This window comes from Sapajus apella, unplaced genomic scaffold (genome assembly GCF_009761245.1).
Source record: "Sapajus apella isolate SASKATOON/1434 unplaced genomic scaffold, GSC_monkey_1.0 scaffold55, whole genome shotgun sequence".
Taxonomy (NCBI): domain Eukaryota; kingdom Metazoa; phylum Chordata; class Mammalia; order Primates; family Cebidae; genus Sapajus; species Sapajus apella.
In genome coordinates this window covers 11,587,857-11,604,603 of record NW_022436995.1, presented here as the reverse complement: position 1 = coordinate 11,604,603, position 16,747 = coordinate 11,587,857, and the positions used below count along the sequence as shown (strand labels likewise).

The following is a 16,747-nucleotide window of genomic DNA, read 5'->3' as shown; positions in this document are numbered from 1 at the left end:
AGGGATTTTCCCACTGCTGGAGAGGGGGCACGGTTGTGGGGCAGAGTTGCTCCATCCGGCCTTCCTGATTCGTGTGAAACATTCCCTCTGAATCTTCCCACTTCCTTTCTTCTCATTCCATCCTTTCCACAGGACCAAGCCTTTCTGATGACTAATTTAGTCTGGGGAGCAGATAAGAATTGTCGTATCCCAGGAAGTCTTTGCATTTCATTTTGCTGTCGGTCTCTCATGAACATGGTTCTTGTAGTTCTGTTTCCAAGAGTCCAGTCAGCTCTGGAGGCACCAACAGCACTGAGTTTCTGGAACTACAAGGCTGATGACACCATGTAGCCATGGTAAACGCACACTCACACTGCCGCATGTAAACTGGTAGTCAATCAAAGTCCCAAATTGTGAGTCTCTTCAGTATATAATTGTGTTCTTCAGTGACATAAGTAATGCCTGGTTGCGTCTACTCAAGGTATTCTGCTTTCACGCTCACTGTTACTAAAAAATGTGACCTGACTCATTAGAAAAATTCCTTATCAGTTGGCTTACGTAACATTCAACTTTAATAGCTCTGCTTTTTGGATGGGTGCAGTGGCTCACGCCTGTAATCTCAGCACTTTGGAAAGACTGACTTCCCCTTTTGTTGCCCAGGATGGAGTGTAATGGTGTGACCTCAGCTCACTACAACCTCTGCCTCCCAGGTTCAAGTGTTTCTCCTGCCCCAGCCTTCCGAGTAGCTGGGACTACAGGCATGCGCCACCCTGCCTGGCTCATTTTTGTGTTTTAGTAGAGGTGGGGTTTCACCATGTTGGTCAGGCTGGTCTTGAATTCCCAGCCTCAGGTGATCCACCCACCTTTGCCTCCCAAAGTGCTGGGATCATAGGCGTGAGCCACCACGCCCGGCCAATAGTTCTGCTTTTTAAATTCATTGACCTGTGATTGATAATATGGAACAAGGATGGCAAATACATAACATATATATTGTCTCCACTCCTGCCCATGTTCTTTGCACACACCGCTAATGAATTTGGCTTTCTTTTACATTTGTATTTTTGTTGTTGCTGTTGTTGTTTTTGGGATGGAGTCTTACTCTGTCATCCAGGATGGAGTGTAATGGCACTATCTCAGCTCACTGCAACCTCTGCCTCCCAGGTGTAAGCGATTCTCCTACCTCAGCCTTCCAAGTAGCTGGGATTATAGGCATGCACCACCACACCCAGCTAATTTTTGTATTTTTAGTAGAGATGGGGTTTCGCCATGTTGGCCAGGAGGGTCTCAAACTCCTGACCTCAGGTGATCTGCCCGCCTCGGCCTCCCAAAGTACTGGGATTACAGGAGTGAGCCATTGTGCCTGGCCGGATTTCTTTTCCAGTAATTTAGCCTTCAAATTCTTTTATGACAGTAGTCCAAGAAAACACTACCAAAGTGGATAGACGGGCTGTAACATAATATTTACCATTCCTGACTTAAAGGTTTCTATTAATTTTCTAAAAAGAATTGACATCCCGGCCGGGCGCGGTGGCTCAAGCCTGTAATCCCAGCACTGTGGGAGGCCGAGGCGGGTGGATCACGAGGTCAAGAGATCGAGACCATCCTGGTCAACATGGTGAAACCCCGTCTCTACTAAAAATACAAAAAATTAGCTGGGCATGGTGGCATGTGCCTGTAATCCCAGCGACTCAGGAGGCTGAGGCAGGAGAATTGCCTGAACCCGGGAGGCGGAGGTTGCGGTGAGCCGAGATCGCGCCATTGCACTCCAGCCTGGGTAACAAGAGCGAAACTGATCTATCACTGCGTAACACACCAAAATTCAGTGGCTTAAGACTTCAATTTTACTGGTTCATGATTCTAAAGGTCAGCAATTTGGACTGAACTCAGCTGGGCAATTCTGCTGACTCTGCCTGGCTGCAATCGTTTGGTGGTTTAATGAGGACTGGACACGCTAACATGACCTCATTCATATGACCAGTCATCAGAGCTGGCTGGTGACTGGGCCAGGTACTGCAGCAGGCTCACTCAGGCTTCTTCACATGGTATCTATGTTTCAGTGTATAAGTGCTTTTCTTTTGATTTTTCTTTCTTTTTTCTTGCTCTGTCACCAGGCTGGAGTGCAGTGGGGCAATCTTGGCTCACCGCAACCTCCGCCTCCCAGGTTCGAGCGATTCTCCTGCCTCAACCTCCCAAGTAGCCAGGACTACAGGCACGTGCCACCACTCTCAGCTAATTTTTGTATTTTTAGTAGAGACGGTGTTTCATCATGTTAGCCAGGATGGTATTGAACTCCTGACCTCGTGATTCACCTGCCTTGGCGTTCCAAAGTGCTGGGATTACAGGCGTGAGCCACAGCACCAGGACAGTATAAGTGCTTTTCAAGTGCCTGCTTATAATGTGTTTACTAACTAAGGTCCAACTGGCCAGAGCAAGTTATGTCCTGGAGCCCAGAGTCAATCCATAAGCGCATGGATTCAGAGAGGCATGATTCACTGGGAGCCATTATGGTCATGATATGCCCCAGACAAGGTGGTATTACATTAATCAGAAACTTACTGAGTACCTACTATACTGTACTTGGCACTGAGTACAAAAAGACAAAGCAATTGGGAAGAACTCTGAAGAATGGAAAGGCTCTAACTTGTTGGAAAGGGGGAAGAAGAACACGCCAAACACCCTATTGGAATCACTATGGATGAAATAATTCTCGCGTTTATGTATGTGTACATACCAGAAAGAAGGAGAGGACTGAATTATTTACATAATTTATTTCCCATTTTATGCAGATTTGTTCAATCTAGGTTGAATGAGTAACTCTATTGCTTTCCATTGGGATAAGTGTTTCTTAAAGCTTTTCTTCAGACTCTTAAAATATTGAAAACAATTGCATAAGTGTATTCTTCATGACCACAAAGAACTACTTGAGATTTTTTTTCCCCTAGAAACTCGGCCAACTCTGAGACTGAGGCTCATGCTTGCTAACTCTGATATTTCCTCCCTCTCTGCATTCCTGCCACCCACAGCTGCTCCAATCCAGGACGAAAGTTCAGAGGCCAAATACTTACAATCCAAACAGCCTCTCCAGCAGTGACGGCAAAGAGGCAGCTTCACTTAGGAAGACAAACAATCATGCCTTCCATTTATATTGCTCTTGAGCCCTTTTTTCAAGAAATATTCACATTCTTTCTCACATCAGATTATCCCCAAAACTAAGTTGGGCAGGGCATGTTTTAACCTATGGGGAAACTGAGGTCCAGACAGGAGAACTGACTTCCTTGATGGGTGACAAGGCTGCAGACAGAGCTCTGGCTTCCTGAATTCAGGCCCTGGTTTGCCCTGCAGACCGCACTCCCATGAACACAGATGCATGCTAGCTCCAGTTCTAGGAAGCCTGTTTTCGAAGCCCTTCTGGAGGCTGGGCACGGTGACTCAGGCCGTTAATCTCAGCACTTTGGGAGGCCGAGGCAGGTGGATCATATGAGGTCAGGAGCTCAAGACCAGCCTGGTCAACATGGCGAAACCCTGTCTCTATTAAAAATACAAAAATTAGCTGGACATGGTGGTGGGTGCCTGTAGTCCCAGCTATTCCGGAGGCTGAGGCAAGGAGAACTGCTTAAACCTGGGAGGCAGAGGTTGCAGTGAGCTGAGATCACGTCACTGCCTTCCAGCCTGGGTGATAGAGCATGACTGCATTTTAAAACAAACAAACAAACAAACAAACAAACCCTTCTGGAGTTTTCTGCTCCCACCTTAGAGTTCCTCTATTAGCCACCCCACACTTCCTTTACTTTGCACTCACATCAGAAGAATGAGGAGAACACATCAAACTCTTCCCTGGGTGCTACCTTCTAAACCTTTTCCTTCCAGAAAATCATGGATTCTGTCTGAAGTCCCAACTTCCAGCCCAGACGTGATCCAGCCACGTTCTCTTGCTGGAACACAGAGGCTCAAAACCCCTTTCACTGTGAGTTCTCACCCCACCTCCTCAAAATAAACAGGCGAAAAGTTAAAATTAACATCCAGAGAAGGCTTGGAGAGGATAAGCCACCACCCAAGAGTAAAACACAGTGTGAGAAGATGCAGCAGCCAAGTGAGAGGAGACACCTCACCTCGATGCTACTAGAAGACTCTGGGTGAGATGCACACCCCCTTTTACAGTACTGGTCACCTTCTGCTCACGCTCAACATCCCTAAGAGGACTGATTTTCTGTATCCCCGCCCTGGAGTACAGGAACCTATTGGAAAGGTGGGACTTGCCAACTTACTGGTTCTCATAAACTAGATTAGGAAGAATGAGAAACAGCAGTAATGGCACCTCCTCCCCATGTTCCTTGCTTATGGCAGACATGGCAATCTTTCTAGTTGAGAATGCAAGTGGCCTTAGAGTGATTTTCAGTATGACCTTTGAGGCAGCCACCACCGCTTGATTAGGTTGGCATCCTGGATGAAATCTATCTGCAACTCTGTAGTTGCCGGTGCCAAAGGCCTTGCAGAAAGTGGGTGGAAGTGGGGGAGTTCTGCAGGTATACATGAGGTGGACATTCCTAGCTCCCAGAGGTCCCCATGTTCTAGGCTTTAAAAGCAAGGGAGCATGGTCACCTATAAACAACAGCTTGTTGCTACAGGAAAGGCGTTTGGAAACTGAAGGGCTTTGACAGTAGTGAAAGGCAAAGCTTGACTTGGTAACTCTCCAAGGCATTCAGATGTGACCGGTTACTGGGCAGCCCATCTACAAGACTCAGAAAGTGCAAAAGACTGTCAACAGTCATGACACAATGCTCTGAACCACATTACTAGAAAACGTGTTAAATGAGTGGGGAAAAGGGCAAAGCAATGAGAGCAGGATGGGTTGGTGGCACCTGGTTAAATGATGAAGAAAGAGGAGCAGAATAGGAAGGCGACTTCCTCAGACACACAGCACATCGCTGGCAGAACCCCAACCCAGTCTCCTCACTCCCAAGCCAACTCTCTTTCAACTTCACTGCACATCCTCCTCTTTCTTCTACAGTCCCCTTGCATTCCTCTACAAATCCTTGCCTGCCCCAGCCACCCTTCACCTAGCCACCTCTCTCCTTGGGGGAGGATTATTAGCTTACAGATTTAGCCATAAGCTGACTAGTTTAAATTGTGTTTCTAAGGTGGGGGTGGGAGTGAAGATCTCGATCTGCTTTCTTCCTTCCCCTCCTCCTCCTCCTCCTCCTTCTTCTTCTTCTTCCTCCTTCTTCCTCCTCCTCTTCTTCTTCTCCCTTTTTTCCTTCTCCTTCTCCTTCTTCTTCCTCTCCTTCTTCTTCCTCCTCCTCCTCCTCTTTCCCCTCCTTCTCCTCCTCCTTTTCTCCTTCTTCTTCTCCGTCTCCTTCTCCTTCTTCTTCTTCTTCTTCCTCTTCTTTTTTTTTTTTTTTTTTTGAGACAGAGTCTAACTCTGTTCCTGAACTGGAGTGCAGTGGCGTAATCTCCAACCTCCACCTCCCAGGTTCAAGAGATTCTTGTGCCTCAGCCTCCCGAGTAGCTGGGATAATAGGTGCCTGCCACCATGCCTGGCTAACGTTTATATTTTTAATAGAGAGAGGGTTTCACCATGTTGACCAGGCTAGTCTCACACTCCTGACCTCAAGTGACCTGTCTACTGTGGCCTCCCAAAGTGCTGGGATTACAGGTGTGAGCCACTTTGCCCAGCCTTGATCCACTTTCTAATAGATATGACAATTTGTGCTTCTGTTCTGAAGCCTTTGAATTGGACTCTAAGCAGCCTCAGAGCAGAGATGTTAAGTGAGAAGCAGGCACTATTTTATATGGTCAGGGACATTCCTATAGAACTTTGAAAAGCATTTATATCCTAGTTCACCTGTGGCCAGCGGAAGAAGGTATGCAATGTCAAGAGAAAGAAGGGTGCAATGTCCATGCAAGCTAAAGGTAGGTTGGAATGACGGGTCTGATATACATACATACATTCCAAAGTATTCCACACCCGAGTCTCCAGATGATGGGTAACTCCCATAGATGGCTTTTAATGAAGAGTCCTTGCTTTTACAAGAAGTTATAATTGTGGCTTCCATTCTCACAACTGGTATTTCCAACTGTCACATGAGGATGGAGAGTCTCTTCCTTGTACAGAGCAAACAGCACTGCCCCTGGAGTTCATTGGCATGAGTTGTCCATGCCGGTAATAATTCAGTATTTTAGGCCAATATCCGGGTTTAACTTTCCCAACATATAAATATGAAGGAGTTTCAGCAATTTAACTTCTGGGAATTTATCCAATGAAAAGGTTAAGAATTTATGCAAGCTCTTCTGGGTCTAGACGCTTTAGGAGCCGTAGCTTATGGTGCAGACATGGCCAAGTCCAAGAACCACACCACACACAACCAGTTCCAAAAATGGCACAGAAATGGCATCAAGAAACCCCGATCACAAAGATATGAGTCTCTAAAGGGGGCAGACCCCAGGTTCCTGAGGAGCATGTGCTTTGCCAAGAAGCACAACAAGAAGGGCCTAAAGAAGATGCAGGCCAACAAGGCCAAGGTCATGAGTGCACGTGCCGAGGCTATCGAGGCCCTTGTAAAGCCCAAGGGGGTTAAACCCAAGATCCCAAAGGGTGTCAGCTGCAAGCTCGATCCATTTGCCTACACTGATCACCCCACGCTTGGAAGCGTGCTCGTGACCGCCTTGCCAAGGGGCTCATGCTGTGCCGGCCAAAGGCCAAAGCCAAACATCAAAACAAGGCCCAGCCTGCAGCTCCAGCTTCAGTTCCAGCTCAGGCTCCTAGAGGTGCTCAGGCCCCTACAAAGGCTTCAGAGTAGAGATCTCTGTCTGCCAACGTGAGGACAGAAGGACTGGTGTGACCCCCACCCCCTGGCTGCCATCTGCATGGGGCTGGGGTCCTCCTGTGCTATTTGTACAAATAAACCTGAGGCAGGAAAAGAAAAACAAACAAAAAATTTATGCAAAGATTTAGCTGCATGGATGTCTGTTACAACAATTATAATCGAGAAAAAGTTGCAACAACCTAAGTGTGCAACAACAGGGGATTGGCTAAATTGAAAGTATGCAGTGAGTAAAATGATGCTGGGAAATGTGTCTACAGCCACAAAAAGTGTTAGGTAAAAGAGGAGGAAAAATCACAAATCCACACTACAGGGCGGACCTGTTTCCGTTTGAAAAAATTACATTAGTGTGTGTATCATATATATTATATATACCAAATATATATATATATCTGTGTGTGTGTGTATATATATATATATATTTACCTAGGAGGGTGTAATCATGATCTAACATGGCATTAATAGTGATGTTTAAGAGAGATTATGAATACTTTAACATTTCTTCTTCTTTTTTTTTTGAGTTGGAGTTTTGCTCGTTACCCAGGCTGGAGCAATGGCGCGATCTCGGCTCACCACAACCTCCGCCTCCTGGGTTCAGGCAATTCTCCTGCCTCAGCCTCCTGAGTAGCTGGGATTACAGGCACGCGCCACCATGCCCAGCTAATTTTTTGTATTTTTAGTAGAGACAGGGTTTCACCATGTTGACCAGGATGTTCTCGATCTCTTGACCTCGTGATCCACCCGCCTCGGCCTCTCAAAGTGCTGGGATTACAGGCGTGAGCCACTGCGCCCGGCCAATATTTCTTCTTTTTACTTATATTAGTATTTTCTGATTTTTCTGTGTGGAGCAATAATACTTTTTTTTTTTTTTTTGAGATGAAGTCTCACTCATTAGCCCAGGCTGGAGTGCACTAGCGTGATCTTGGCTCACTGCAAACTTTGTCACCCAGGTTCAAGAAAATCTCTCCTCGTGAGTAGCTGGGATTACAGGCATGCACCACCACGCCGGCTAACTTTTTGTATTTTTAATAGAGACAGGGTTTCACTACATCGGCCAGGCTGGTCTCGAACTTGTGACCTCAAGTGATGCACATGTCTCAGCCTTCCAAAGTGCCCGGATTACAGATGAGCCACCATGCCTGGCAGAGCAGTGGTACTTTTTAATAAGAGAAAAGCAACAAAAGATACTTTACCTTGAGAAAGACAGATTCTTGACTAGGATCATTGAAGTTCAATCAGGCTCAAGAATTCTATAAAGAAAAAATACTCCCTATGGAACAGGGGTGGGTGGGAGGAGAGGAGGAGGCCACCTCCTGCTGAGACCTGGAGAAGGAATCATTTCCCTTCCACTCTGGCCTGTGCGTTCCACCCAGCCCTTGCTCTGTCCTGGAGTTACTCATCACCAGCCTTCTGGCCTCATTTTGACTCACTGTTCAAGCATCATTTAAAAGGAATTTCTGCTTAACCACAGCATCCACATGAAGAATTCTGCTAAAATTCCATTTTAACTGAGTTTCTGTACGCAGATGACTTAAATTAGCTACAGTGGCCTGGGAAGAAGCCCCCAAATCCCCAACACCAGGAGCAATTGCTGCTGGTGGGCTTGATGGGCTGTGGATAAACCCCATCTTCCGTCCCCACCCTCCCCCAGCCCCTCCGCCCACAGAGCCCGGGCAGCAACTGATGACATGTGTCTCTGTCTTCTTGGATTTCCATCGTGAACTGGTTACTAGGGTTCATGCCTGACATGCCTCTGTCTCTGCTCATGGTTAAAAGTAGAGAAACTTTGTAGCTTCAGAGGCTGCAGAGATATTTAGGATGAGAGAGAGCTGTGGATGCACTGTGAGATCTCGTGTAACTGCTCACCCTGGGTGTGTGGGGATAGCCTCCCTTCCCTCTTCCTCTCCTTTGAATGCTGATTTTCCTGTTTATCCTTCTTCTCAGTTACCCTCAAGGGAAGCTCTCCCAACCCTCTCAACTTTTAAAGAACTTCTCCGTGGGCTTCAACATTCTCTTGGCTGGCCCCTTGGGAGGGCCTTGATGTGTTCTTATTTTTTCCTTGTATGTTTAAGGCCCCCTGGGGCCCTCTTGACCCTTGTGGGCTGGTTACATTTGACTCAAGCCTGGACTCCATCGCCTGTGACCAGAGGCAGGGTAGAGGTGGTGGGAAGTAGTGGGGAGGGTTTTCCTATTTTCCTACATTCTTAAAGATAATATAATTACATTGTGGCTGAGATGAAAATATATTAGAGGAAGCAAGATCGTGAGACCGATGGAAGAAAGAAGCTCCCACCACCCCACCAACCGATGGTGAGGACCCTCCTTCCCCAAACCCTGCCAAAGCTGAGCCATGTCTAACTGTGGCTACCCACCAAGAGGAAAGCCAGCGACATGCCTGCATGGATAGAAGGGGATTCCCTCTTAGTTGAGCAGTGTAGGGGTGTGGGAGAGCAGGAAATAGTGAGACGCCATGTGTCTCTTCTCAGAGGGGAGAAGCCCCTGTGAGCCTTCCTCAGGGGTCTGCTTGATGAGGCCCACCCTAGCCTACCCCTTGTCCTTCATTCAATAGCATTTGTCAAGCATCCACCATATGTCAGGCCCAACGTTCCATGCTACATGGGGAAAGTGAGGCATCAATCAAGCAGCTTATTCAAGGTTTATCCTCCAGCCTAGTTGGCAGAAGAGCTGGAAGACGAAAGTGGCTCTCACTCCAGAGCCCTCACACTTCACCTCCCTGCCAGGTGCTCCAGATGAATGGAAGATCTCCCAGGTGTTGCCCAGGCTTTGTCCAGGCTGCCTGCGGCATCCCCCTGTGGGATCAGCCAGCCTTCAGAGCAAGCAGAGCACCCCCAAAAGTCTCTAGTGGGGTTGCCCACTCTCAACAGACTCCTGCTGGTGGTGTGCAGGCTGGGTGTTTGTGTGGACAAGTGAGTCTTTACCTCCAGTTCTCTGGACAAACAGTGCCACACCAGCTGGCTGGGATGTTTAGAAGTGGTGTTTCCACTCAACAGCACAACCCAGATTTAGGTTCCCAAAACTTCCTAAGCAGCCACCCCCTTAGATCTTTAATCCTTCCTCCCGTGTCCTTCCTGCCACCTGTAGTCTAAATTTAATGACAAGCACAGCAGAGCACCTTCCGCTGGGCCGCTTTGGCAGGTCAGGGAGCCACTAATGAATGTGTACACGCTCTGTCTCATCAGGGCCACACATGCGGGTGGGGAGCTTGAGGAAAGCCCCACAATTATCTTCCTGGTAGGGTCTCCTGCCCTGTGAGTTTACTTTTTTCTTTCTTTCTTTCTTTTTTTGAGACGGTGTCTTGCTCTGTTGCCCGGGCTGGAGTGCAGTTGCTAGATCTTGGCTCACTTCAACCTGCGCCTCCTAGGTTCAAGTAATTCTCCTGCCTCAGGCTTCCGAGTAGCTGAGATTACAGGCTCACACCACCATGCCCAGCTAATTTTTATATTTTTAGCAGAGACAGGGTTTGGCCATGTTGGCCAGGTTGTTCTCGAACTCCTAATCTCAGGTGATCCACCTGCCTTGAAGTGCTGGGATTACAGGCCGGAGCCGCCACACCTGGCCAATATTTTTGTTTTTATAACAATAAAAATTTGTTAATAAAAATATTAGTTGAGTATAAGCAAGAGGGAATCCCAACATCCAGAAATACCACTGCTAACATTTTAGTGTATTTCTTTTCAATATTTTTTTCTAACCATTTTATTTGTTTACGGAGTTGAAATCACATGATACAATCAATTTTGTTTGTTTGTTTCTGAGATGGGGTCTCACTCTTGTCGCCCAAGCTGGAGTATAGTGATGCAATCTCGGTTCACTGCAACCTTCACCTCTAGGGTTCAAGCGATTCTCCTGCCTCAGCCTCCCAAGTAGCTGGGATTACAGGCACCCACCTCCATGCCTGGCTAATTTTTGTGTTTTTGGTAGAGATGGGGTTTCATCATGTTGGCCAGGCTGGTCTCGAACTCCTGACCTCAGGTGATCTGCCTGCCTCAGCCTCCCAAAGTGCTGGGATTACGAGTGTGAGCCACTGCACCCAGCCTAATTTTGTATCTTGTATTCTTTCTTGACTTATCGTTTTTCAAAAGAAGTGGCCTCCGAGTCTCTATTTCAAAGTCTTTAACACCATTGGTTAACACAGTATTTCATCGTTTCAATATGCCTTAACTTCTTCAGCATTCCTCTGTTCTGGAAGTGTAGGCTGCTTCCAGTTTTTGCAGTTATACAACTCAATGATGAGCATCCTCATGTCTAAATCTGTAATGACATTTCGAATTACTTCTTTAAGATTGATTTCTGGAAGATTATAAGATGAAAGACTATGCACATTTTTAAGCATTGTGATCTTTCATGCCACGATATTTTTCAAAACAGCTGAGTCATCTTACATGATTTCCTTCCAGCAGTGCAGGGAGTGAACAGGTGGCATTTCTTTATTTTTTTTTTTTTAAGATGGGGTTTCACCATGATGGCCAGGCTGGTCTTGAACTCCTGACCTCAGGTGATCTACCCACCTCAGACTCCCAAAGTGTTAGGGTTACAGGCAAGAGCCACCGCGCCCAGCCCAGGCGGCATTTCTTAAGTGAGTGAAATCAAGTTCAAAAGTAGGAAGAAAGAAATCAGGTTCGCTGGCAAATTTTAGCCTAAAGGGACAGGTCAGAAAGGGAGAAAGGGAAGCTTCACTTCTTGTAGAGAAACAACTTTTGTGAAAGGGTTATGGAAATGACAGCCTGTCGAGACTTATTCCACATCAAATGAGGAAGTCATGTTTGCCTCTGTTCGCCTCCCTAGGCAAATCCTCTCTTCACTTCTCCTAGAACACAGGACGAGAGCAGTGGCACCAGCCAGCAACTTGGGAACAGATGGTACTGCTCGTCATAGTCAACGACCGACAGGCAGAAACAGACTAATAGGAAGAGACCTTAAAGATTATTTGGTCCAGTCCTTCCCTTTATCAGATCAAAGTCTAGAGGAATGAAATGACTTATTCAAGAAGTGACTCACTGCTAGTTTATGGCATGTCTGGGACTAGTACCCATATCTCCATTCACATTTGATGACAGACAAAAACAGCTGGACTTGATTGGAAGGCAGAGTCCTTTTATGCATGATTCCTTGCACATAGGTATTCTTGTATTCAGGTTTCCCTTAAGATTCGAGCGTGTGGCTGATGTCACATAGTTGTCTACAGCGCTTAGAAGATTAAAATCTGATTTAATAGGTTTCAGAGTGTTCTCGCTGATTAGTATGCATAGTTTGGGTGAATGGTTTCTCATGTCTTTGCTAATTTTCTGGTTGCTCTTAAAGAAGTTAATTAACCTGAGGCCTCCATTCACCTGTGCTCCAATTCATCTGATTTAAGGTATCATGACCTATCGGAGAATTATAACATGTAGGTATGAAGCTTTCTCCTTTCGTATACATTGGGACACCTGAAATGCATATACTTAATATATTACACCTGAAATGTATAAACATAATCATTATTCAAATTATTATTCAAATCTCATCTTTTGCACGAAAAAGAAAATCCATTGAACTACTTAGGCTAAATTGTTCACTTTGTTTTCTACATTCTAGCTGTTTATGCCAGTGGTTTGAACAAACCCTATTTGAATATGATGATTTTTAACTTCAAAAAATGTTCACAGAACCTACACAATAATTATTCTTTTAACATGTATGTATATATGCATGTATTTTTCCTGCTTCCAATTTATTCATGCAAATTGCACAAGAAGGCACCAGCCCCAAGCAGACAGCAACCCAGAGGTCACCCGTGAAGGCTCCCAAGTAGAGGCCTTTGTCTGCCAGAATGAAGACAGACAGAGACCTCTACATGGGAGCCTTCACGGATGCCTGACCTGGAGCCAGAACTGAGGCTGGAGCTGAAGCCGTGGACTGGGTCTTGTTTTGAGCCTTGGCCTTTGGCCAGCAGAGCCAGAGACCCCTGGCAGTGTAGGCACGAGCACACTTTCCAAGCTTGGGGTGGGCACTGCAGGCAAATCGATAGAGCTTGCAGCTGATGCCTTTTCTGATCTTTGGCAAGCCTCCTTGGGTTTCACGAGGGCCTTAGTAGCCTTGGTTCTCACACTCATGGCCTTGGCATTATTGGCCTGCATCTTTTTCAGGCCCTTCTTGTTGTGCTTCAAAGCACATGTTCCTCAGGAATTTGAGGTCCACCCCCTTAAGCGATTCATATGTTTGTGATCGGGGTTTCTTGACGGCATTTTTGTGCCATTTGAGGGACTGGTTGTGTGTGGTATGGTGCTTGGAATTGGCCATGTCTACATCAAAACCCACAGCTTTAAAACTCCTGGGGCGGGAAGAGTAGCATCTGTTTTAGAAGTTCATGATGAACAAAGGATAGCATGAAATCCTAGGCTTTTGAGAGGCTATATTCTGCCAATCACAATATATATTTGAAAAATAAGTACCCTATTATCTGTGGGGGAGACATTCCAGGAATTTTGTGGATGCGTGAAACCTTGGATAATACCAAACCCAATTGCCATCAGTTGAAACATGTTCTGTTCATGTCTTCTACCCACAAAAATTAATGACTTTCCATCTTAGCTAGGCACTTACCACACACTGTGGTCGTAACTTTTGCAGTTTGAAGCGTGACAGCAAAACTAGCACAAACTCCTTTTTTTTTTTGAGATGGAGTCTTGATCTGTCACCCAGGCTGGGGTGCAGTGACACAACCTAGGCTCACTGCATCCTCCGCCTCCTGGGTTCAAGTGATTCTTCTGTCTCAGTATCCTGAGTAGCTGAGATTACAAGCATGCATCACCACACTCAACTAAATTTTTTGTATTTTTAGTAGAGATGGGGTTTAGCCATGTTGGCCAGGCTGGTCTCGAACTCCTGGCCTCACGTGATCTGACTGCTTCAGCCTCCCAAAGTGCTGGGATTGCCGACTTGTACCACCACACCTGGCCTTTGTCATAGATCTAAACAAACTTATCCTACAATACGTTTTCTTTCCTTATTAAGTGGAGAACTTTTATCTTTTTGCTCAAAGGAAGCACTTGATGGCTTCTCTTTGGCATACTCTTTATGCTTTGAGGCCATTAAGTATGGTAAGTCCTCACTTAACATCATCAATAGGTTCTTAGAAACTAGAACTTTAAGTGAAACAACATATAAGGAAATCAATTTTACCACAGGTTAATGATATAAACAAGAGTTAAGTTCCCGTAGCCTATTTCTGGTGACAGAACTATCACCAAACTTCTAAATAAAGGCCAAGCTACTCATATTAAATCTTACAATAGATGTGTGCTATGCCTGTATTTAAGAAAGATTATTAAAAGCAAGTAATAATTGCAGTTCAGAGTCATGGGTAGCTGGAGCCTCTCCCAGCAGCTCAGGGTGAAAGGTGGGAACCCACCCTGGAGAGGGTGCCATTATCTCATAGGGCGCACCCACACCCACACCCACACACACACCCACACTGACACCCACACTTACTCATCCTGAGACAAGGTAGACATGCAAATTCACCTCATGTGCATATCTTTGGGATGTTGGAGGAAACCCACGCAGACTTGAGGAGAATGAGCAAAATCCACACAGACGTCAGCCCCAGCCAGGAATCTTTTTTTTTCCTTATCAACACTATAACAGAGGCTGGGTGCAGTGGCTCATGCCTGTAATCCCAGCACTTTGAGAGGCTGAGGCAGGCGGATCACTTGAAGTCAGGAGTTTGGGACCAGCTTGGCCAATATGGCGAAACCCTGTCTCTACTAAAAATGCAAAAATTAGCTGGGCGTGGTGTCCTGTGCCAGCTGCTCTGGAGGCTGAGGCAGGAGAATCGCTTGAACCCAGGAGGCGGAGGTTGCAGTGAGCAGACAAAAATTAGCTGGGCGTGGTGGCGTGTGCCTGCAATTCCAGCTGCTCTGGAGGCTGAGGTAGGAGAACCGCTTGAACCCAGGAGGCGGAGGTTGCAGTGAGCTGAGATCATGTCACTGCACTCCAGCCTGCGTGACAAAGTGAGACTCCAACTCAACAAAAGAAAGAGAAAAAGAACAATGTTATTCAAGGACTTGTTATCCTGTAAAATGAGAGTCACTTGAACACAAGCACAGTGATACTGTGACAGTCATCTTATAACAGAGATGGCTACCTAGGGACTAACGAGCAGGTAGCCTCTACAGTGTGGATATGCTGAACACAGGGAGGCTCCATATCCCAGGCTGGATAAAGGGGGATGGTGCACATTTTAAAATGTATCAGTTGTTTATTTCTGGAATTTTCCATTTCATATTTTCGAACCTTGGTTGACTGGGGAACAGACGTCGGAAATCCAAACCACAGATAAGCGGGGAGGGGGCCACCATCTGAGATGTGTCTGAGTCATCTTACAGATATAAGGATTTGTGATGCTTAGGATAACCCATAGTTTACAAGAGGTCTGGGGTCCAAAGGTTGAGAACCACACTGACCTATTGCATTTATTGACAATGAATCACAGACCTGGCGACGTCACTTACAACTGTCACCTAACTCTTTAGGTTGCAATGTCTCCCTCAGTTACACTGAATCTTTTCTGAGGACTGGAACATCCACTCATATGCCTTTGAACACCCACAATGCTAATGGACTCATCAATTAAGGGCCATTATCTGAGCACTACCCGTGTGGAGGACATCGAACTAGATTCTGTGGGAGGTGGAAAGTGCAGGGTCCAGTTTCTGCCCTTCACATCTCACATCTGTTTAGAGATGTGGCAAATGCCTTTGAGAAATAAGGTAACCATTTAACGGCTAAACTCTGGAGTGAAAGAGAGATTATGGGATAGATTAGGAAATGAGCTGGCAGAGGCTAACTGCTATGAGTACAGAAAAGGAGGAGTTAGGGTACGCTGCTGAGCTGGAAAACTGTGTACAGGAGGGGTCTGCGTGTATGAGCCTGAAAAGGGATTAGTACTCAGGTACTTCTTTCAACCCCTGGAAGGTGCTCAGAGAATAACTGAACGAATACATGCAGAAGACAAACACTTTTGGTCATTTTCTCTGAGATAGACACAAAGTGAAACCTTTACTTTTTTTTTTTTTTTTTTTTTTTTTTTTTTTTGGAGATGGAGTCTTGCTCTGCCGCCCCAGGCTGGAGTTCAGTGCACAATGTGGACTCCTGCAACCTCCATCTCCCAGGTTCAAGCGATTCTCTGCCTCAGCCTCCCAAGTAGCTGAGATTACAGGCACCCACCACCAGGTCCGGCTAATTTTTGTATTTTTAGTAGAGACAGTGTTTTGCTATGTTGGCCAGCTTGTCTTGAACTCCTGACTTCAGGCGATCCTCCTGCCTCGGCCTCCCGAAGTGCTGGGATTACAGGTGTGCACCACCGCACCCAGCCTTGAAACTGCTACTCTTAAAGAATAAACATTTACTCTGAAACATACAGAAGTCAATTTTTTGAAGGTGGCAGTGGAGAAAGAGGAGAAGGTACCCTGAATCCCAGGATCTCTTAGGATGTTATTGCTGGGGTTCAGAAATCGTTAAAGTGAGACTTTCAAAGAAGAGAGCATTGGTGCTCCAGTAGTGAAGTGAGCTGGCTAGGATCATACAACCAGTCAGTAGCAGGGCTGGGACTTGACCTCTGAGAGCTGAGCTTCAGGGCTAGTGTTCTTTCCACTTGATCTTGTTATTCCTAGAATCCCCTCCTTTTTCTTGAACTTGTCAAAACAGTTTGTCTAAGAAGTTTGCCCAAGCCGAATCCATCCTACCATCCTGTTCTAATTGAAATGCTAGACTAGTCTTTCTTCTTTTGCTATCGGAACATGCCTTAATTAGAAATTAGGAGCGACTTCTGGGTCCCAGCCAATGCTTCAAAGAAACTATTGGCACCTGCAATGCTAAAACCATCGTAGTTAAAGACAAACTGCTAATTACAAAATCCAAAGCACTGCTTTGTGGGTTGTTGGGAT

At 46.1% G+C, this 16,747-nt stretch overlaps 2 pseudogenes; one reads left to right on the top strand and one right to left on the bottom strand.

Annotated features, from left to right (window-relative positions):
- The first annotated feature begins 6,285 nt into the window (after window positions 1-6,285).
- Window positions 6,286-6,897, top strand: LOC116527619 (annotated as a pseudogene).
- A 5,753-nt stretch (window positions 6,898-12,650) lies between these two features.
- On the bottom strand, window positions 12,651-13,423 carry LOC116527705 (annotated as a pseudogene).
- Window positions 13,424-16,747: the final 3,324 nt, after the last annotated feature.